Here is a 24,496-nt window from a genome sequence, read left to right as displayed (position 1 = left end):
CTTGTCCTGCCTTCAGGTGCTTTGGAGAATAGGTCAACCCCCTTCAGCTCCCAGAATTCAGACCCACTGAATCTGCAAAACATTTGCCATCCCAGTTGATGCAATGCATCAAAAAGCTCCTTACTTTGGTTTACCAATCCACTTTAAGGCAACGATTGATTGAAATCTCCTCAAAGCCAATCCCTCCTCGGAAACTTTGCCCAGTTTGGCAAAGAGATTGTGTCAGTGTTTCTCAACCTGAGCAATTATAAGCCATGTGAAATTCCCTTACTGGCTAGGGAATTCTGGGAGTTGAAGTCCACAAGTCTCAAAGTTGCCAAGTTTGGAGACCCTGGTATAGTAGATACATGTCCAGACAGAAAACAACAACAACAACAACGAGAAGACTATGAATTCTAGACCTGCCTTGAAATGGAAGCCTGCTGGGTGACCCTGTGTCAGGGCCTCTCCCTCAGCCCCAGAAAGAAGGCAGTGGCAAACCACTTCCAAAAATGTTTCCAAGAAAACTGAATGAACTTGTCCATGTAGTTCCTGGGAATCAAGATGGACTCAACGGATCACCCATCTCTCCACCCTTCAAGGTTGGAAGTAGCCAAGTCTCTCTGGACCACTGGGAGGACCTATTTTCAACCACAGCAGACTGTCTTTAGGGCCTTGTTGTTGTTGTTAGCTGCGAAGTTGTGTCCGACCCATCGCGACCCTATGGACAACGTTCCTCCAGGCCTTCCTGTCCTCTACCATCTTCTGGAATCCATTTAAGCTCATGCCTACTACTTCAGTGACTCCATCCAGCCACCTCATTCTCTGTTGTCCCCTTCTTCTCTTGCCCTCAATCTTTCCCAGCATTAGGCTCTTCTCCAGTGAGTCCTTCCTTCTCATTAGGTGGTCAAAGTATTGGAGTTTCAACTTCAGGATCTGGCCTTCTAAAGAGCAGTCAGGGTTGATCTCCTCTAGGACTGACTGGTTTGATCGCCTTGCAGTCCAAGGGACTCGCAGGAGTCTTCTCCAGCACCAGAGTTCGAAGGCCTCAATTCTTTGGCGCTCAGCCTTTTTTATGGTCCAACTTTCACTGCCATACATTGCAACTGGGAAGACCATAGCCTTGACTATACGCACTTTTGTTGACAGGGTGATATCTCTGCTTTTTAGTGTGCCTTTCTTTGGAATTAGAATGTAAACTGCAATGTCGCGTGGTCACACAGAGAGACGGACACTTGAGCTGGGTAGTACTTCTTTATTTTGGTTCAGGAATGAAGCTGGGAACAAAGGGGTTTACCTGGCGTTCTTATACCTGTCCAGGTGAATGGTGACCAATAGATTTGAACCTGGGCTTCCCGCCAGTGCAGGTGGCCAATAGGTTTAAACCCTGGCTTCCCGCCAGAGCTGACCATGCCTGGGCTGTCAATGACTCACTCAGTTCAGGCTTTCCCGCCTAAGCAGTTATTGCCTGGAGCTGTCCAGCCCCCTGCTGCGCTGGTATTTCCTGTGTATGCTTAGCAGCATACACTACATAAACTGATCTTTTCCAATCCTCTGGCCACTGTTGAGTTTTCCAAATTTGCTGGCAAATTGAGTGTAGCACTTTTACTGCATTGTTTAGGGCCTTACCTACTTTGAAAACATAAGCAGGGTCCTTTGGAAGGCTACCTTCCTGACTTTTTGGCCACCCCTTGCAGAAAATTCTGACATTATATCAGTATTGGAAAAATGTTGTCCAGGTTGAGAAACACTGGGTTATGTCCTACAGTCTTAGTGGACAATCACTTAAATATGAACCAGCCGTGTGCTGCAGCTGCCAAAAAAAACCAACCTGGTGCTAGGCTGCATTAACAGAGGGATACAATCAAGATCTTGTGAAGTGTCAATACCACTTTATACTGCCTTGGTAAGACCATACCTGGATCCAGTTTTGGTCACTTTACAATATAAAAAAGATGTTGAGATACTAGAAAAAGTACAGAGAAGAACAACAAAGATGATTAGGGGATTGGAGATTAAAACATATAAGGAACGGTTGCTGGAATTGGGTATGTCTAGTTTAATGAAGAGAAGGACGAGGGTTGACATGATAGCCATGTTCCAATATCTCAGGGGCTGCCACAAAGAAGAAGGAGTCAAGCTATTCTCCAAGGTACCTGAAGGCAGGACAAGGAGCAATGGATGGAAACTGAACAAAGAGAAAAGCAACCTAGAACTAAGGGGAAACTTCCTGACAGTTGGAACAATTCATCAGTGGGATGACTTTCTTTCAGAAGTTGTGAATGCTCCAGCAGTAGAAATTTTTAAGAAGAGATTAGACAACCATTTGTCTGAAGTGGTATTGAGCAGGGGATTGGACGAGAAGACTTCCAAGGTCCCTTCCAACTCTGTTATGTGTTGATATAGGTAGATATTCAGCCCTGATTGGGAATGGTGGGAGAAATTAAGACAGGAATGAAGTTTGCAATGACAGCCCAATCTCCAGTTAATTATAGCCTCACCGTCCTGCAGAAGAGCTGAGAAAGATACTGAATATTACTTTTCCAACCACAGAGTCTGCCTTGAACCGGAGTTGCCTAAGGCTTAAGCATTCAGCTACTGTTGTCTGATTGAATGCAAATTCTTGTCTTGCTGGGTCTCTGGAGAATGATACAGTGAACAGTAGACAGGCTCCCAAGTCATTTCACACCCATTTTTTTGATTTTACAGCTGACTAGTAATTTAGCAGAACTGGAATGAGAAATTCATGGTGTTGATGTCATTAACTTGCAAGCCTGTACTGTATATGTTGAAATGATGATTTCTCTGAACTGGCAATCACAGGTTCTTCAATCGTAGAAGTTTATGCTATGAAAAATTAGTCGGAGCAGGGAAATTGGTGAGAAATTAAGTGTCTGAAGTCCCTTCACCCTTTGAAAAAAAATAGAGGCAACTTTGCTGCATTGTAAATGAAATGATCCCCTGTTCTTAATAAATATAATTCTGGTATGTATCAAATAACAAGTGTAATAAATGAAAGAAAACACAGTGTTGATTGAAGAAGTTTAGCTCGAGTAAATGTTGTTAGAAGGAAGGACAACAAAAGTTGGAATACAGATCTAACCAGGGTTTTCTGCAAGATTGGATAAAAAGAAAAATAACCCTCAAGATGTCAGACATAATGGGTGCATTTCATGTGAAGAATGAGTGAACTTTCAATGTGTTGTTGTAATCACCATCTAACCAACATCACGTGAAGTTGTAGAACTGCTTTACAAAGCCTTAGTAAGACCATACTTGGAATGCTGTATCCAGTTCTGGTCACCACTATATAAAAAAGTTGTTGAGACTCTGGAAAGAGTGGAGAGAAGTGCAACAAGAATGTTTAAGGGGCTGGAGGCTAAAATATAGGAAGAATGGTTAGAGGAATTGGATATGTCTAGTCTAATAAAAAGAAGGACTAGGGAAGACATGATCCAATATTTGAGCAGCTCCTACAAAGATGTGGGGGTCAAACTATTTTCCAAAGCACCAATAGGCAAGAAAACAAACAATGGATGGAAACCAAGGAGAGAAGCAACCTAGAGCTGAGGAGAAATTTCCTAAAGTTGAGAGCAATCAACCAATGAAACAGCTTGCCTTCAGGCATTGTGGGTGCTCCATCACTGGAGGGCTTCAAAAAGAAACTGGACAACCACTTATCTGAAATGGTATAGGGCAGACATGTCAAACTCGCAATGTCATGTGACGTCACGTGACGTATCGGAGCTTTTTCCCCATTGCCGGAAATGGGGTGGGTGCAGTTTCATTGTGATGCATCCAGTCCATGGGCCAGCAGGTTGACGCCCCTGGTATAGGGCCTCCTGCTAAGGCAAGGGGTGGACTAGAAGATCTCCAAGGTACCTTCCGACTCTGTTATTCTATGTTTTATGTTCTATCTCAGGGGTCTTCAAACTTGACCCTTTTATGACTTGTGGACTTCAATTCCCAGAATTCCTCAGCCAGCTTGCCTGGCTGAGGAATTCTGGGAGTTAAAGTCCACAAGTCATAAAAGGGCCAAGTTTGAAGACCCCTGTTCTATCTAGTACCAGTGTTTCTCAACATTGAGAACTTGAAGATGGATGGATTTCAACGCCCATAATTCCTCAGCCAAAAATGGGAGTTGAAGTCCACCCATCTTCAAGTTGCCATGGTTTAGGGAAACCCTGGTTTAGACTTGCTGTCCATACCATGTAGAACCCCCTGGATCTAGCTTTCCTAAGTTTATAGAGTCAGAGCAACCAAGAAGTATCCAACACATTTGAGAAAAAGACAACCCTTTTCTCCAGGACTTTGCAGGACAGTGTAAAGTTGAGACTGCTGAAATGAAATTCCTGCTCATGTGCTGTTTTACTAGAAATAGCCCACTTGCCCCTATTGCCTCCTTTCTCTCCTCCTTGGCTTTGCAAACCGAAAGGGGCAAGTTGTGTTGATGAAACACACACTGCAACAGTGTGGGTCCGTAGCAAACTCAAGCCAGACTTTGCAACAGCTCTTAATAATCTCTGCATGTCTGTCAGAGAGGACCTTCTGCATACTATTGCCCTAAATAATTCACAGCTCCTCAAATATTGCATTAAATAATTCAAGGACAGGACAGCCATTGTGATTAATGATCTGTAGCTGATATTTTTGCTAATCCTGCAAGAAGGCTGAAGGAGGGAGAGAGGGAGGGAGGGAGGGAAGAAAGAAATGGATAAAGGAGCATATGCACGCTCAAAGCAAGGCAGGAGTCTCTTAGCAAATTAGAAAAATGCCTAATATTTGGTGTGGCTCTATATGATTAATTTAGTTTTTACAGTGATTTCCCATCTCCTTGCTGAGGCTTTAGGAAGATGAGATCATTTCCACAGCCAAAGCCTGAAACGTCATCCAAAGCAGAGATCTCACAAAAATAGAGAATCAGATAAAGCAGGAAACAAAGCTATGCAGATATCAGCCAGCTTCCTCTTTTTTTTCCAATATGCATAGAATCGGCTATTTCGATTTGCATTTTATTTTATTCTTCGAAAATCCGCCAACTCCTTCTGTCGTCCATCTTCTCCCCCCCCCCATATTACTCGGTTTCTGGCACTTGTCCTGCCAAATATCTAAGAGGTGTTCAGTTTGGCTTGATAAGAACCAGGAAAGGGGGGAAAAATCATTTCTGCATGCAATTTTAGGTTAGAGACTGCCCTTCCCCGCTTTGCAAAGAGCGATGGTTTTTACTCTCAAGAAAATCAGTGCAATCCTTTTGCTGTGCCAAATCAGAGAGACCTATAAAATTTAACGCCATATCTCATCTCCCTCCCAGAGTGATTTAGTGACTATGGACACACATTACCAATAACACTGTGCAAATGTTATGAAGGTTTGAGTAGAGGAAGGCTTGAGTAAGCATCCTGTGAAAGTTCTTCACAAAGTGATGGAGTTCCCCCTCGCTCTTCCTCCCTCCGCCCACCCCCCAGTTCCACTACAATTGGAATATTGCATCCAGTTTTGGTCGTCACAATATAAGACGTTGAGAGACTCTGGAAAGAGTGCAGAGAAAAGCAACAAAGCTGATTAGGGGACTGGAGGCTAAAACATATGAAGAAAGGTGGCAGGAATTAATGAAAAGAAGGACAGGGGTGACATGACAGCAGTGTATCTAAATCTAAGGGGCTGCCACAAAAGGAAGAGGGGGTCCACCTATTTTCCAAAGCACCCGAAAGCAGGACAAGAGGCAACGGATGGAAACTAATCAAGGAGAGAAGCAACCTAGAACTGAGGAGAAATTTCTTGACAGTGAGAACAACCAATCGGTGGAACGACTTGCCTCCAGAAGTTGTGAGTGCTCCAACACCGGAGGCTTTTGAGAAGAGAGTGGACAAGCATTTGTCTGAAACGGTATATGTTTTCCTGCTTGGATTAGAAGACCTCCAAGGTCCCTTCCAACTCTGTTACTCTATTATTCCGAGTTCTAAAAGTGAAGCAACCATTTGGATTCATGGGCTTCATAGCATCCCTGAGCTTAAGTATGGGAGAAGACTGAAGGCAGCCTTCTCCTAAAGCACTGGCCAAACGGCTTCAAATGGATGGGAGCATCTCCAGGCAATCCTGCAGTGCATACTGGAGGCCACCACCAGCCTGGGGATTCCTCCAGATGTTAGAAGTCTTCCAGGCAGTACCACTTGCACTGCATCCCCCAAGCATCTCCAAGGATGCCATCCAGGAAGTTTGAAAGCACTTTGGCCAGCAGTCAGGAAGGGATTGGGAGGAGAACTGTCCTCCAGAACGGATCCTGGGTCCAAATAGAGGAGAACATTTGTTCTCAGTGTTGAACTCTGGGGTCCTTGGTGCTCTCTCTGAGTCTGGTGGTTTTCTTTTATTACCTAACTAGATTATATTATCAATCCTAGAGTGCTAACCCCACTCCCTTCAAGCACTGATGATGTTACATTACCTAGCTGTGCAATAAAACGTCTGCAAGAAAACAACCAAGCTCAGAAAACACCAGGGACCCCACAATCCTCCTCCTCCTCCTCTTCCTCTTCCTTTTCCTCTATCTCTTCCTCCTCCTCCTCCTCCTCCTCCTCTTCTTCCTCCTCTCCCTTCAAGCACTGCTGATGTTACGTTACCTAGTTGTGCAATGAAACATCTGCAAGAAAACAACCAGGCTCAGAAAACACCAGGGACCCCACAATCCTCCTAATCCTCTTCCTCTTCCTCTTCCTTTTCCTCTATCTCTTCCTCCTCCTCCTCCTCCTCTTCTTCCTCCTCTCCCTTCTAGCACTGATGATGTTACATTACCTAGTTGTGCAATGAAACATCTGCAAGAAAACAACCAGGCTCAGAAAACACCAGGGACCCCACAATCCTCCTCCTCCTCCTCTTCCTCTTCCTCTTTCTTTTCCTCTATCTCTTCCTCCTCCTCCTCCTCTTCTTCCTCCTCTCCCTTCAAGCACTGATGATGTTACATTACCTAGCTGTGCAATGAAACATCTGCAAGAAAACAACCAAGCTCACAAAACACCAGGGACCCCACAATCCTCCTCCTCCTCCTCCTCCTCCTCTTCCTCTTCCTTTTCCTCTATCTCTTCCTCCTCCTCCTCCTCCTCTTCTTCCTCCTCTCCCTTCAAGCACTGATGTTGTTACATTACCTAGCTGTGCAATAAAACGTCTGCAAGAAAACAACCAAGCTCAGAAAACACCAGGGACCCCACAATCCTCCTCCTCCTCCTCTTCCTCTTCCTTTTCCTCTATCTCTTCCTCCTCCTCCTCCTCCTCTTCTTCCTCCTCTCCCTTCAAGCACTGATGTTGTTACATTACCTAGCTGTGCAATAAAACGTCTGCAAGAAAACAACCAAGCTCAGAAAACACCAGGGACCCCACAATCCTCCTAATCCTCTTCCTCTTCCTCTTCCTTTTCCTCTATCTCTTCCTCCTCCTCCTCCTCCTCTTCTTCCTCCTCTCCCTTCTAGCACTGATGATGTTACATTACCTAGTTGTGCAATGAAACATCTGCAAGAAAACAACCAGGCTCAGAAAACACCAGGGACCCCACAATCCTCCTAATCCTCTTCCTCTTCCTCTTCCTTTTCCTCTATCTCTTCCTCCTCCTCCTCCTCCTCTTCTTCCTCCTCTCCCTTCTAGCACTGATGATGTTACATTACCTAGTTGTGCAATGAAACATCTGCAAGAAAACAACCAGGCTCAGAAAACACCAGGGACCCCACAATCCTCCTCCTCCTCCTCTTCCTCTTCCTCTTCCTCTTCCTTTTCCTCTATCTCTTCCTCCTCCTCCTCCTCTTCTTCCTCCTCTCCCTTCAAGCACTGATGATGTTACATTACCTAGCTGTGCAATGAAACATCTGCAAGAAAACAACCAAGCTCACAAAACACCAGGGACCCCACAATCCTCCTCCTCCTCCTCCTCCTCTTCCTCTTCCTTTTCCTCTATCTCTTCCTCCTCCTCCTCCTCCTCTTCTTCCTCCTCTCCCTTCAAGCACTGATGTTGTTACATTACCTAGCTGTGCAATAAAACGTCTGCAAGAAAACAACCAAGCTCAGAAAACACCAGGGACCCCACAATCCTCCTCCTCCTCCTCTTCCTCTTCCTTTTCCTCTATCTCTTCCTCCTCCTCCTCCTCCTCTTCTTCCTCCTCTCCCTTCAAGCACTGATGTTGTTACATTACCTAGCTGTGCAATAAAACGTCTGCAAGAAAACAACCAAGCTCAGAAAACACCAGGGACCCCACAATCCTCCTCCTCCTCCTCTTCCTCTTCCTCTTCCTTTTCCTCTATCTCTTCCTCCTCCTCCTCCTCTTCTTCCTCCTCTCCCTTCAAGCACTGATGATGTTACATTACCTAGCTGTGCAATGAAACATCTGCAAGAAAACAACCAAGCTCAGAAAACACCAGGGACCCCACAATCCTCCTCCTCCTCCTCCTCCTCTTCCTCTTCCTTTTCCTCTATCTCTTCCTCCTCCTCCTCCTCCTCTTCTTCCTCCTCTCCCTTCAAGCACTGATGATGTTACATTACCTAGTTGTGCAATGAAACATCTGCAAGAAAACAACCAGGCTCAGAAAACACCAGGGACCCCACAATCCTCCTCCTCCTCTTCCTCTTCCTCTTCCTTTTCCTCTATCTCTTCCTCCTCCTCCTCCTCCTCTTCTTCCTCCTCTCCCTTCTAGCACTGATGATGTTACATTACCTAGCTGTGCAATGAAACATCTGCAAGAAAACAACCAGGCTCAGAAAACACCAGGGACCCCACAATCCTCCTCCTCCTCTTCCTCTTCCTCTTCCTTTTCCTCTATCTCTTCCTCCTCCTCCTCCTCCTCTTCTTCCTCCTCTCCCTTCAAGCACTGATGTTGTTACATTACCTAGCTGTGCAATAAAACATCTGCAAGAAAACAACCAGGCTCAGAAAACACCAGGGACCCCACAATCCTCCTCCTCCTCTTCCTCTTCCTCTTCCTTTTCCTCTATCTCTTCCTCCTCCTCCTCCTCCTCTTCTTCCTCCTCTCCCTTCTAGCACTGATGATGTTACATTACCTACTTGTGCAATGAAACATCTGCAAGAAAACAACCAAGCTCAGAAAACACCAGGGACCCCACAATCCTCCTCCTCCTCCTCCTCCTCTTCCTTTTCCTCTATCTCTTCCTCCTCCTCCTCCTCCTCTTCTTCCTCCTCTCCCTTCTAGCACTGATGATGTTACATTACCTACTTGTGCAATGAAACATCTGCAAGAAAACAACCAGGCTCAGAAAACACCAAGGACCCCACAATCCTCCTCCTCCTCCTCCTCCTTTCTTCCTTTTCCTCCTCTTACCCTTCCTTTTCCTCTATCTCTTCCTCCTCCTCTTCCTCCTTCTCCTCCTCCTCCTCCTCTCCCTTCTAGCGCTGATGATGTTACATTACCTAATTGGATAATGAAACATCTGCAAAAAACAAACGAGTTCAGAAAGCACCCAGGACTCCACTGTTCCCGAGTAGTTCAGCTTTCTTTATCAAAGCCCATGAAGGGCCCCCTTTCATTCCACAAAGTGAATCCCTTTGCTTCCAAATTCCACATCATTTTGGCAAATGAATCCACACTGCTCTGCAGAGGCCTCACCTCCAATTTTCAGCCTCCATTCCCCAAGTGCAAAATTGAAATCCCGGTCATTTGATTGACTGATGCTGGCTAGGTCACAGTTGCAAGAGTGCTCCACATTGAGAGTTTAATAGCTTTCCATCTTCTGGATACAATTCTTTCAGGGGGAGAAAAATGGCTGTTCTCCAATTCAAAACTTTACTGTTCTATAGATCAGGCAACTCTTTGAGCCCCATCTGAAGCCTAAGATCCTTTCCTTGTGTGTCGGAGCACAAAGCCAGCAGCCTCAAGGAGGTTCATTTTAAGAGACTTCAAGGCCGGTGACAAAGGCTGGCTTCTGAGACTGCGGTGTCCTATTGTTCTTGGAAAAAGGCATTAGGTCCCCAGATGGCAGCTAATTGTTGAAAGTTCCCAACAAGAGTCTCTGGGAGTTCAAACAAACAGCCTTTAGCAAGGGAGAGTCTATCCGTGCATTTGCATTAGAATTCCAGCAAAGGCATCCGATGGGTTGACACAGAGCTGCTTTAGAAAGAGGTGAAGGCAATTTTGTGATGATTTATATGGGGAACATCAGGTCTGGAGGGACATTTTCCCAATGAGGATATCATGTCAGGGTTGTCTGCAAGGGGTGGCCAAAAGAGTCAAAGAAGTTAGCCCTGCAAGGGACTTTCCTTAGGTTTTCAAGGTAGATAAGGCCCTAGAGACAGTCTACTGTGGTTAGGCACTCTCAGTGATCCAGAGAGACTTGGTTATTTCCAGACTTTAAGGGTGGAGAGATGGGTGACCCTTTGAGTCACTCTTGATTCCCAGGGTCTACATGGACAAGTTCATTCAGTTTCCTTGGAAACATTTTTGGAAGTGGTTTGCCATTGCCTTCTTTCTAGGGTTGAGGGAGAATAGAATAGAATAGAATAGAATAGAATAGAATAGAATAGAATAGAATAGAATAGAATAGAATAGAATAGAATAGAATAGAATAGAATAGAATAGAATAGAATAGAATAGAATAGAATAGAATAGAATAGAATAGAATAGAATAGAATAGAATAGAATTAGAGTAGAGTAGAGTAGAGCAGAGCAGAGCAGAGCAGAGCAGAGCAGAGCAGAACAGAACAGAACAGAACAGAACAGAACAGAATAGAATAGAATACAGAGTTGGAAGGGACCTTGGAGGTCTTCTAGTCCAACTCCCTGCTCTGGCAGTATACCATTTCAGACAAATGATTCTCCAATCTCTTCTTAAAAATTTCCACTGTTGGAGCATTCACAACTTCTGAAAGCAAGCTGTCTCACTTATTAATTGTTCTAACTGTCAGGGAGTTTCTCCTTTGTTCTACTAGGTTGCTTCTCTCCTTGATTAGCTTCCATCTGTTGCATCTTGTCCTGCCTTCAGGTGCTTTGGAAAATAGCTTGACTCCCTCTTCTTTGTGGCAGCCCCTGAGATACTGGAACACTGCTATCATGTCACCCCTCATCCTTCTCTTCATTAAACTGCTAAGCTTGTAAGCCGCCCTGAGTCTTCGGAGAAGGGCAGGATATAAATGGAATAAAAATAATAATAAAAAATAATAAAATAATAAACTACACATACCCAATTCCAGCAACTGTTCCTTATATCTTTTAGCCTCCAGTCCCCTGATCATGTTTGTTGCTCTTCTCTGCACTCTTTCTAGAGTTTCAACATCTTTTTTACATCGTGGTGACCAAAACTGGATGCAGTATTCCAAGTGTGGCCTTACCAAGGCATTGTAAAGTGGTATTAACACTTCACGTAATCTTGATTCTATCCCTCTTTGAATGCAGCCTAGAACTGGGTTGGCTGTTTTGGCAGCTGCAGCACATGTCTGGCTCATATTTAAGTGATTGTCCACTAGGACTGTAGGACATAATCCTGTTTTTCTCAACCTGGGCAACTAGCCCTATGTCAGCCAACAGGCTTCCACCTTAAGGCAGAGTAAGAATTCATCGTTTCTATCTTGGACATTTATCCACTGCCCCAGATTCTCCAAACGTGGCAACTTTCAGACTTGTGAACGTCAACTCCCAGAATTCCTCAGCCAGCTGGGTTTGAAGACCTTTGGACTACACCAAACTGGCTCTCTTTTGAAGGATCCTTTTAAAAGTATAAATAATGTATAAAATAAATTAAGAAAGACGTCATTTCCAATGTGCAGTCCTTGGTTTAAAAATAGCTTTTATCTAAAATGGGAACTCTGAACGCCTTTGAACTCTGGTGCTGGAGAAGACTCCTGCGAGTCCCTTGGACTGCAAGGCGATCAAACCGGTCAGTCCTAGAGGAGATCAACCCTGACTGCTCTTTAGAAGGCCAGATCCTGAAGCTAAAACTCAAATACTTTGGCCACCTAATGAGAAGGAAGGACTCACTGGAGAAGAGCCTAATGCTGGGAAAGGTTGAGGGCAAGAGAAGAAGGGGACGACAGAGAATGAGGTGGCTGGATGGAGTCACTGAAGCAGTAGGCGTGAGCTTAAATGGACTCCAGAAGATGGTAGAGGACAGGAAGGCCTGGAGGAACGTTGTCCATAGGGTCGCGATGGGTCGGACATGACTTCGCAACTAACAACAACAACCAAATGGGAACTCTTCTTCCAGAGTAAATCTGGCTGCCAAGGGATACAGAAATATGCAGATGACATTTCTTTACCCAGCTAAGTAGCATCACCAGTGCACTGATGATGTTACCTAACTGGGTAATGAAAGGTCTGCAAGCTCAGAGAGCATCAAGGACCCCACAGTTCAACCCAGATCTGGATCTTTGCTGTTATTTATGTTGACATAGCAAGAACGCTTTATGCACAAAAGATGCCAAGATATTCTTAATTTCCACAATAGATGAACGGCTGGAAAGAACGATGGAACTGGCAGACATGGCTAAATGAACTGTTTTAATCAAAGAAAAGAACACATCCAGTTTTGTTTCTACTTCGAAACCACTTTTATACTTCAGATGGGGGGAAAAAATGAAACACTGACAATGGGTTTTGCCAATTGGATAAGTTTGTGGTCATAGAAATAGCTACTACATATTAAGTACGTAAACGTAAAAAAAATGAAGCTGTAATGCTACTGTTTTATTGTGCGCTAAAAAGAGTCAGAAATCCATGCTTTTCATTCTTTTTTGCTTTCCTCTTTCCCTTCCCTTTTCCCACTATTTTTTTCATTTTCATTTTATACTTTGATAAGTTTATTAAAATCATTAGAAGCCTTGGGGTGGGGGGGAAAGGGATTTCACAGTTCAACCCTGAGCTACAAATATTCTATTTCATGCATCTATCTGCTACCTGTTCTGTACCAGCCTGCTACCGGCCCTGCAGAAAAGGCAGGGTCAACCCCTTTACAAACGGCAAGAGGCTGGAATTACGCCTGCCAAATTTATAGCTACAAAAACAAACAAGACACGAACCAAGAAACCGGAGCTTTAAGAAACATGAACCATCCGAGCGGTTGCCTTCAGCAAACCAGCCCTCCCAGACATTCCCCTTATATAGAGTTCAGGGCGTGGCTTCTCTCTGCCTCCTTCCGAGAAGCCCCATTGCCTTCCTCTGTTTACTCCTAATTGACTGCCTCCTGCGTCGGGCGTCCTTGAACAGGGCCAGCTGTGGGTCATCTTCATCCACGCTGTCAGGCTCACACAGCTGGGTCTCCGTGGTGACCAAGTGGGAGGAGCCTGGCTGAGGGCTATCATCAGCAAGATCTTCAACCCCCTCAGCAAGGTCTTCAACACCCCCCTCCTCCTCTGAGTCGTCCGACCCAACTGCCGAACCCACAGGCTGACCCTGAATCACAACACTACCATCCAGATTTGGGGGAACCCAGACACGGTAACTATATATATATAAAGCATTTGAGCATGGATTCCATGCTGTGATTTTATCCTAGCCATCCCAGTGAATCAGCCATCAGGAATCAGCAAACACTTCTGGCAATTCAGATCAAAGCAATCCATGTATGTTACACTAAATACCTTTTTTTTTCCTGATCAAAAAACCTACATTTTTTGGAAATGCCATCCTAAACTGCAATACCTCTTTGTTAGCTGCAGACATAAAAATGTTGTACTGAAGAGATTAATCCCTTCCCTTCAGGGCCAGTGACACAGTCATGGAAGAGATTAATTCTTTGCACTCTTCTCATGCAATTCAAAAGTTTTTGTTTTATGTCCCCTCTTAAATTCAGCTTGAATTTAAGTTTGCAGAAGCCTGCTCTGAGCAATGCATTTCTTTGTGCGTATACTCTAGTAAGCCATTTGTTTACTCTAGCACATACACCAAGTTATATTTTGAATGAGTGACTCCTGCATTATTTCTGGAGATCCGTGTACACACTTTTATGACATGAACACATCGAGAAACCACGAGGATGGGATGAATGATCTGACATAGAGTGACAGTTGAAGGATAAAGGACCTTCAGTTTATTGAATGGTCTGAATATGCAAATTGAGAATATCTCTCTCCCATCCCTAATCACGTCACAGCAGAAGGAAGCCTCAAGTATTGGGTATGGCTAGTCTAGGGAAAAGAAGGACTAGAGCTGAGATGGTAGCAGTGTTCCAACATTTGAGGGGCTGCCCCCAAAAAAGAGGGGGTCAACCTATTTTCCAAAGCACCAGAAGGCAAGACAAGAAACAATGGGTGGAAATTAATCAAGGACAGAAGCATCCTAGAACTAAGGAGGAGTTTCCTAACAATGAGAACAATCAACCAGTGGAATAGCATGCAACAATAATTCTGAAGTCAGCGTCAGTCAACCATTTTCTTACTGCTCTCAAATTCCTTATATAGATGAGTTATGTGGTCACCTGGAGTCCACGTGAAGGATTCTTCTCCCCTTTATTTGTAATTTTATGCATGACTCCATTATGGCTGAGTAGACTCAACAAGTCCACCAGTTCATGAAAAGTGAATGAGCCAGGAGGCTTCTTTTTCTGTCATGGACATGGGCAGACATACCTACCCCCCAAAATATTCTATTTCCTCTCTAGATACCAGTCCATTTCATGTTGATGAAATGTGTTGCTCTTGTCTAAAGAAAATAATAAAGTCCATAGCAAGAGGTCTGTCTGTTATGGAGCATATAAAAACAAGTAGAGGTTTGATCACATCATTGTGGCCGCCATCTTGATTTTTAACACTATATTCTGCAGATACCCCTGCTCCACAGACTCTAGTCATCATTTATCTCTTAATCCTTGTCTCTCCTTTTGAAGTAGCTGTGGTGTACTAGACCAAGATGTATGGACTTCAACTCCCAGGATTCTCTAGAATGCTGGCTGGGGAACTCTGGGAGTTGAAGTCCACGTTCCTTACAGTTACTGAGGCTGAGAAACACTGTACCCGATGATAGTTTTTACTGGTTGATTTAGTTTGCCTTTTGACCTGTGATTTACCTTAGGCTTCCTGTGTATGTTCTCATTCTTGCAGATTCATTGGAATTAGTTCCACTAAAAGCTGTGAGGAAGCAAGCAGAAGGAAACTATTTCCGTTTCAAGTGTCTCGTTGGCTTGGTGAGTGAAGACACAGCAGTAATGACTAGATGATGAAATGGACAGGATTTTTTTTTAAAAAAAAACAGGGTGGAGACACTGAAGAAGTTAGTTTCTCTGGAGCCACCTTTGAAAGCTCATGGTCAGGTATTTCATTTTGGCATCTATGAATTGTCTTAGTTTTTCATCTTGCCATCTGTATACAGTCCTGCTGCAGAGAATTGAAAGTAATTGTCTCTGTTTTCATTATCATAGCAAGAATAAAGAGTAATCAAGGATATTTAGTCAAATTCTGGGGCAGATTAATTCATTAATGGGTTCAAATAGTTCCTTCCTTCCTTCCTTCCTCCCTCCCTCCTTCCCTCCCTCCCTCCTTCCCTCCTTCCCTCCCTCCCAACTGATCTCTACCCCAAATAGCAGGCAAATTAAAATTTTAGCAGTACTGTAACACACATAACTCTCTGATTCCATTCCAGTTAGAATTAAAAATAAATCATTACATCATTTCCCCCTTTCTATTGCTAATAAGAATTGTCCCATGACACTACATACAGTAGGCTGGGTTTGTGTGTGTACATAGAACATAAAATAATAGAGTTGGAAGGGACCTTGGAGGTCTTCTAGTCCAACCCCCAGCTCAAGCAGGAGACCCTATACCAGGGGTAGGCAACCTTGGCTCTTTTATGACTCATGGACTTCAACTCCCAGAATTCCTGAGCCAGCATGTCTGACTCAGGAATTCTGGGAGTTGAAGTCCATGAGTCATAAAAGAGCCGAGGTTGCCTACCCCTGCCCTATACCATTCCAAACAAATGGCTGTCCAGTCCTTTTTTAAAAGCTTCCAGTGACGGAGCACCCACCCACACATAGAGCTAGTTGCAGGTTTGCTGCACCACATTGGAACAGAAAATCTAAATATTCTCTTTAGGCATCCGTGCTCTTGCATATATGCAAAGAGCCAACTGTTTTACCATCCTTAAAATATATCAACTCTTCAGTCAGTCCAGAGCGATGCTTTTTAATATCCTGAAATCTTAGGACAAAAAAAAAGACTAAATACGTATCCTTCCCCCCCCCCTCAAAAAAACCCCAACAAACAAACAAAGCAGAATTTCAGCCTTTATACACTCTATTTTTCTGATCAAGTTATTCTCCATACTTTGCTTCATGGACACTACAAATCTCACAACAGTTGTTATGCTTTAGCTAGGGTCGTTACAACTTTTTCTATGAAGATGTGCTTCAATTATTTATTTCCAAGAAAAAGCTCAATGCTGTTTTCTCTGCCCATTCTTCTTAAGTTGGTGTAGTTGAACAAAAATGCAAACTGTCCCCCTGGGACTTTGCTTTTTATTTTTTATAGTAATTTTATTAAATGTTGCAATTAAAAAGATGAAAACTAGTATGGTACAAACTTAAAAAATACATAAAAGAATAAAGAGAAAAATGGAAAATCCATTAAAAGAAAAAAAATAGAAAGGGAAGAAAAATGAGATGTAGTAAAGAAAAAAGAATATACAAAGAATGCACTCCCCCTTCATCCCAAACATAAACAATTTTAGTAACTTATCTTCTCTTAAAATACACCAAATGATCTTTTTTTCCCCATATCCCATAAATAAATCCTTAAAGCTTCCTCATTTCAGTCCTGATAAGCAAAGTCCATTAAGGGTTACCAAAGATAACAAGATACACATTTTAACGTTGATCAAATAAACCAGTTTTATATTCCTTCCTTTTCCTTTTTAACAATCTTATCTTTAGTCCCTTCAAATTATGCTCTGGAATTTGATTTTTTTTTCAAAGAATCAAGATTATGCAAAGTATTAGTACTGCTTTATACAACGCTACTGAGACCACATGTGGAATACTGCAAACAATTTTGGACACCATGCTACAAAAAAGATGTTGAGACCTTGGGAAAAGTTGAGAGAAGAGCAACTAAAATGATCAAAGGCCTGGAGACTAAAACATATGAAGAACAAGGTTAAAGAAAAGAAGAAATAGGTGTGATATGATAGCAGTACTCCAGTATTTGAGGGGCTGCCACAAAGAAGAGGGCATCAAACTATTCTCCAAAGCACCTGAAGGCAGGACAAGAAGCAACAGATGGAAACTAACCAAAGCGAGAAGCAACCTGGAACTAAGGAGAAACTTCCTGACAATGAGGATAATTAACCAGTGGAACAGCTTGCCTCCAGAAATCATCGGTGCTCCAACACTGGAGATTTTTAAGAAGAGACTGGACAGTCACTTCTCTGAAATAATATAAGTTCTCCTGCTTGAGTGTGGGGCTGGACTAGAAGACCTCCAAGGTCCCTTCCAGCTCTATTCTATTCTATTCTATTCTATTCTATTCTATTCTATTCTATTCTATTCTATTCTATTCTATTCTATTCTATTCTATTCTATTCTATTCTATTCCATTCCATTCCATTCCATTCCATTCCATTCCAAACCATAAACAGGACTCTTTTTAAAATCCATTTTTATGACCAAAACTGGATGCAATAGTCCAAGTGTGCTCTTACCAAGGCATTATAAACTAATATTAATACTTTGCGTGGTATTGATTCCACACCTCTGTTAATGCAGCCTAGGACTGCATAATATTATTGTAATCGCTGACCAGCACTTAAGACACCGCATGCAGCAATACAAAATTCATATAAATTAGCTAACATATTCCTAAATAGAGATATGAACAATTATTTTATCTGACTTTCCCTCTTTGTTCCCTGAAGAGTGATACCTAGCTCAATTAGCAGCTAGACAAATTTGCAACATGCCTTGCAATTGTAGAAATTTGATTTTCAACTAAATAGACCTCATCTGAGCCACCAGGGAGAGTTTGTAAATTATAAGATATAATGAAGCATTATGAAAATCCTTATTAAAGGAGCAAAATATGATGATATGAGTTTCAATTACATCCACCTCACAAGGGTAAAATTTGTCATAATAAGGCCTTTTTAAAAAATATCTACCTTCCCTTGCTGAGGGAATGACAGTAAAACACACAAAAAAGGGAAATTAATATGCTAACTTTACTCCCAATATATATTGGTCTAGTGTTCTCCATATGTTTAGACCACAACTTCTATAACTTAAAATGCTTATATGCTCGCAGGTAACTGAAGAGCCAAAAGAAGTCCATGTTCTCACATCACATTAAAAAGTGAAGGTAAAGGTTCCCCCGCACATGCGTGCTAGTCATTTCCGACTCTAGGGGCCGGTGCTCATCTCCGTTTCAAAGCTGAAGAGACAGCACTTGTCCGAGGACGTCTCCGTGGTCATGTGGCCGGCATGACTAGATGCCAAAGGCGCACGGAACGCTGTTACCTTCCCACCATAGTGGTCCCTATTTTTCTACTTGCATTTTTACGTGCTTTCGAACTGCTAGGTTGGCAGAAGCTGGGACGAGTAACAGGCGCTCACTCTGTTACGCGGCACTCGGGATTCGACCCGCCAAACTGCCGACCATCTGATCAACAAGCTCAGCATCCTAACCCACTGAGCCACCGCGTCCCTTTTTGAGTATGATATGCCATCATACAGAATATAAGCATGATTTAACATCTTAAAACAACTTCTTCTTCTTCTTCTTCTTCTTCTTCTTCTTCTTCTTCTTCTTCTTCTCCTCCTCCTCCTCCTCCTCCTCCTCCTCCCCCTCCTCCCACGAATGAAGACTGATTTTGCCTACATTATTCAGCTAACAAGTTTTCTTAAATGTTAGTTGCACAAAAGTTCTTGCTGAAATGAACAAGAATATTTTGTGATTGCTGAGCCACCGCGTCCCTTCACATCATATTAAGCCCTAGCTTCTTTAACCATGGTTTATTGCATTAACAACAATTAGCTGGTTATAGGTTACAGATCTAGGGCTCCTGTTAAGCTGGTGATTTTTATTCTCTCTTCACCTAGGGTTTGTATCTCTGTTTTTATAATGTTTACCGTTAATGTGATTTTTCTATTTTTTTATATATCTGTGCTTTTTATATGCAGTTTACTCACTTGTGTGCCATCTAGAGTCACATTCAGTGATATAGGTGGCTCTATAAATTTGACCAATAAATAGATTAAATGAAATAAACTTGCAAGAACACCTTGGAAGAATGCAGTAGCAAATCACTTTTATACTCCATCTAAGAATATTGCATGGTCATTAACTGGAGTCTATATTAATTCAAGCCAATATTATCTTTAGAGATACTTGGTTTAAAAAAATTGTCTCAAAGAGCCAAAGAATATCACTGGATGGATGGGTTCACCATGCTTCCTCCTCCTTCTCCTTCTTTCTTCTGATTCTTCCTTTCCCTCTCCTCCTCCTCCTCCTCCTCCTCCTCCTCCTCCTCCTCCTCCTGTTCCTCCATCCTTCTTCCTCCTCCATTCAGTGAAAGGAGTTTAATCAGGGGTCTTCAAACTTGGCCCTTTTATGAGTTGTGGACTTCAACTCCCAGAATTCCCCAGCCAGCACGCCTGGCTGAGGAATTCTGGGAGTTGAAGTCCACAGGGCCAAGTTTGAAGACCCCTGGGATTAATGGTATAAATGGCAGGCATCACATCATTTATTTCTACCCTTAAAAAAAGTAAAGGTAAAGGTTCCCCCGCACATGCGTGCCAGTGGTTTCCGACTCTAGGGGCCGGTGCTCATCTCCGTTTCAAAGCCGAAGAGCCAGCGCTTGTCCGAGGATGTCTCCGTGGTCATGTGGCCGGCATGACTAGACACCAAAGGCGCACGGAACGCTGTTACCTTCCCACCGTAGTGGTCCCTATTTTTCTACTTGCATTTTTACATGCTTTCGAACTGCTAGGTTGGCAGAAGCTGGGACGAGTAACAGGCGCTCACTCTGTTATGCAGCACTCGGGATTCGACCCACCAAACTGCCGACCTTCTGATCGACAAGCTCAGCGTCCTAACCCACTGAGCCACCCTTATTGTTGTTAAAAATAACAAAAAAGCCACCATGACATTGAATTTTGACAACACATCCTGGGGTCCCCAAATAAAGTTAAGGGCCACAAAGGACTCACAAGCTATTCACCCTGGCTTATTGTTGCTCTGTGAAGACAATGTTTTTAAGGGAAGCCTCAGCCTTCCAATGACTTGGCATTGACAAAAACATTCAGTCAGGGTGAAGAACAATAAGGACCCACTGATTCATTGAATGGGCTGATGGACACGTCTTTCTAAGTTCCACCCTGGCTTTCCTAGCTCCATAATCTATATATCTACATGATACCCATCTGAAAAGCAAAGAGGGGGTTTAGACCACCCTCTGCAAAATCTGCAATGGCTCCCTGTCCATACGTGTCTAATTATGGCAACTGACAGTTTTCTTTCTTGCAATATGTCTTACTCTCCTGGCTTGACAGTCCTAAATGTGATGCAATTATCTCAAAATAGTTTTCTTGGTTAATGGGCTCTTTTCTCCATTTCCTCCATCCACAGAACTCATTACCCCCAAGGATTACAGCAGCATAGTATCTCTCATTCAAAATTCAGATTTGGAGTTGGCTGTGATGTTCAGTGAAGACAGTCTCCAGGCTGCTGTCACAGACTTTCTTAGCCTCCTGCTTCCAACCCATGCAGCACAATGCAAAGCCTGGGACAGAGACTCTTCTCCACAGTTTCCACCCAAAGGGGATGTGGGCATATGGCAAGCTTCTGGGCCAGCTGTCAGATCCCCAAAGAAATGTATCATGCTTCTTTTTGGGGGCCTGCCATTCTATTGGGAAGGGGGATCCGTTGTGGGAATGGAAAGGAAAGGAAAGGAAAGGAAAGGAAAGGAAAGGAAAGGAAAGGAAAGGAAAGGAAAGGAAAGGAAAGGAAAGGAAAGGAAAGGAAAGGAAAGGAAAGGAAAGGAAAGGATGATGGACCTACCAAAAAGTTCTTACTTACCTAGGTCCAAATTTTCTGGTGGCTGCCCTGCCCTGTGGTCCTGTGACTATATTTCAGGTGCTCAGAAACCAGCTCACACTTAGGGCTGTTTGCAGTGTCTCACAGTGTCCCACAGTCACACAATCACAATATATAATGTTGGGTGTTGGGTTTTTTTGCCAAAAAACAGTGTCTACTTCCTAATGACTCTGATGATGATTTGCTCAATGGGTGCTGCAAAAAAAATGATGTAAAATGGGGCCAGTTGTGTGACGACACATTTTATGGCTGTTATGACTTATGAAGAGTGCCTGTATATCCTAAAAACCACCTACTCCTCGGCTATGCAACTGGACTCATTCAACAGTCTCACAAATGGATGTAAAATATGAGTAAAGACAACACAATAGCAATGGACTTACTGAAATGTCTCTGTCAGGGCATGGGTGAAAAGATGAAATGTTCCCACAAAACTGCAGAAGTTGGAGGTCCATGGCAGAGTCGTTGCTTCACGATCTACCAAGAACATGAGAAACAGCTGGTACCTTCCATTTGTACCTTCCTGGCTTCTGCTGAGAACACAGAAACAATGTGCCAAGTTTTCAGGCAAACCAGTCCTTTAAAAAGATATCCCACAGTCTCCAGGCAACAATTCTGCAGAGCAATTCTTAAAGAGGCCTTTGGCCTCATGTTAGTCTCCTTCACATCTCACTCTCTGCATCCCTCCGGCAACATGTCAGGCCGATGACAGTCTTACTGCTGGTGCTCCGAGTCAACTTTTACATTTCTGGTGGCCCCATTAGTCTCCACACATGCTTTGATAGGTCAATTTCACCCCCAACTTGCCGCCGGCAAGGGATGTTTATTTGGGAACATTCTGGACAAGGTAATTCGTGTCATGAAGAGAAGACACTTTGAGTTATTGAACTATTGTTTGCTTCCAAGCCCAACTTTCTTCCTTTGAGGCGCTTCATATTTTGCTGTTTAGTGCACACTGTCAGCTCCTGGCAGATGCTAGCTCACCTGGGAGTTAGAGCCATGTTCGGCACAGCATGCCAAATCGGTCAATCATAGCTTTCAATCAGGATAAGAGACTGTGCACCTGCTACTAGCTGCCTTGTCTAGATTAAGAGGTACAACCAGGGGAAATTAAGACATCACCTCAAAAAATCGGCCGGATGCTTTCCAGTTTCTGATGTGGGGCAATATCTTCCCAACTTTGCTTAAACCCTTGAAGATGCCATTTAAGTGGCTTAGACTCAGATCAGTTCTGGAAATTCTCCCCAGATGTGAGGAGTTGGGTGAATGGAAAGGGTTTCTTTTCAGGGAAAGGAGAAATTAGCCAAGTATATATGTGAAAGCCAAGAGATGGCCTTTCTGGTATAAACTATTGTTGAAAGAAAAATCTTCATCAGGGTCCAGTCCAAGCTGGGAATAAACAAAATGGAGACAGCTTTAGAAAAGAAGGTTGTAGTTTATTGAAGAGCAGAACCACAATATATGTGCCTCTGGAGCAGCTGACCACATGTTTCTGGGAGTGGTGGGTTTTTATACCTTCTTGGGCTTTTGTGTTTGGAGTTGTTCCTGTGGCGTGAACTTTGACCTGAGCTTTTGAGTGTGTCCTTTATGTATGCTGATGGTGGTGGGTTAATCCTATTATGTCCTAAAGGTCACATCCTGCTTCCCTGTGGCTGTGGCTGATAGCTATGTCCTCTGTTGGATGGGTGAGGGGTTGTTGGTTGTAGGGATCTTTGTCTTTCTAATCCCATCAGCTCCAAGCTTCCTGGCTCCAGTCCTTCTGAAAGGATGATCAAATCTGCATTTCTACAGACCTGGCCTCTCCCTAGTTTCTGCTTGGGGCTATTAAGAAAAACTGGGCCTGCTTTTCTGCCTTCTCAGGAGGGGGGGGGATGACTTCTCACACTATATTGCCACCCAAAAAAAAGGTTTTCCTGAAATCTTCCCTTAGGATTTAGGTAGCAGATGTGAAGCCATGACTCTTTCCGAAAATGACCAGAAAGCAAGAGATTCACACAGACCTTTTAGCCACTTTTTCAAGGAACAGCCCACTCCACCCCTGAGAATTTCTCCAAAATTTTCTTCTCATTTGAAAGAACTTCTAAAGAAAACTCTCCTTCCTCAAGCAGAGTGAGGCCCATCAGGAAACCACGCAGGGGAATTTCTATGGTCAGAATTAGCTATATGTGATGAGTGAAGAAGCCTTCTCTTCTCTCTGTCTTGAACCTCTTTCTGTGTTCTCCATTTTTAATTACCGTCTCCACATCAGGGAATGCCCTTAAGACCTCTGCATTTAGTTGCTGCTTGCAGCATTTTCTCCAGTCCACCTGAATCCTTTCTGACAGATGCTTCCCCCTAAAATAACCAAGTATGGTATTTCTGATCTCCTATTTTAATGATCCTTAGCATGGAAGTAAGTTTTTTCTTTTGACAATGATGGCTCCTGCTTTGGAGAACTCATTTTCAGATTTGCACCTACACTTTTTGATGTAACTTCCATAACTGGACTCCAGTCTGCCTCACAAATTGCTAACAAGGTTGCTGTTAGAAGAACATTCTGGTTTGTTCTGGGCTGGGTCAAAGAGCACTCAAGAACTTCTTGAAGTGGAGGTAGAGGTTATTCGGTGTTGAAACTGACAGCTTAGCAATTGAAGGTGGCCACAGATTGAAAGGCATGGATAGAAATCTTTGAAGGAAAGTTCAGTCTTTGTTTTAGAAAGCATAGAACAAGATTTGCCTCAGAGGTTGAGCTGAGTCCAGTAGGGAGGAAATGCAGTTGTTGTTGTTGTTATTGTTGTTATTGTTTGCCGCCCTTCTCCCTAAGGACTCAGGGCAGCTCACAACAATAAAAAATTAAAAAACATAGAATACAGATTTTACTCCACTAATATTTCCCAACTATACGGGGTGGTGCTCATCTCCGTTTCAAGGCCACTGAGTTAGCGTCATCTGAAGACATTTCCACGGTCTTGTGGCCAGCATGATGTCACAGAGTGCTGTTACCTCTCCACCGAAGTGGCACCTATTTATCTACTCGCATTTGCATACTTTCAAACTGCTAGATTGGCAGGAACTGAGGCGAGGATGGGAGTTCGCCCCGTCGTGTGGCACTCGGGTCTCAAAGCTGTGCTGCCAGTTTTCCAGTCGACAATCCCAGCTTCTGAACTGCTGAGCCAACATGTCGCCCAGGCTATCTCAGGGATGTGGTTAAAAAAAAAACAAAAACAAGATGGCAGCCATGTGTTGTTTTTTTTTAAAAAAGGTGGGTTTCAATGGCAATGTGATAGACACCATGTTGTTGTTGTTGTTGTTTTAACCAGAGTTATCACTAGTTCTTTATGATGCAAGTAACTTCTTGAAGCGGAGGTAGAGGTTATTTGGCATTGAAACTGACAGCTTAGCAATTGAAGGTGGCCACAGATTGAAAGGCATGGATAGAAATCTTTAAAGGAAAGTTCAGTCTTTGTTTTAGAAAGCATAGAACAAGATTTGCCTCAGAGGTTGAGCTGAGTCCAGTAGGGAGGAAATGTAGTTGT

This window comes from Vipera berus (assembly GCF_964194415.1).
Source record: "Vipera berus genome assembly, chromosome: 3".
In the NCBI taxonomy this organism is placed as follows: Eukaryota; Metazoa; Chordata; class Lepidosauria; order Squamata; family Viperidae; genus Vipera; species Vipera berus.
The sequence above is the reverse complement of the archived record's forward strand: the minus strand, read 5'-3'. Positions refer to the sequence as shown.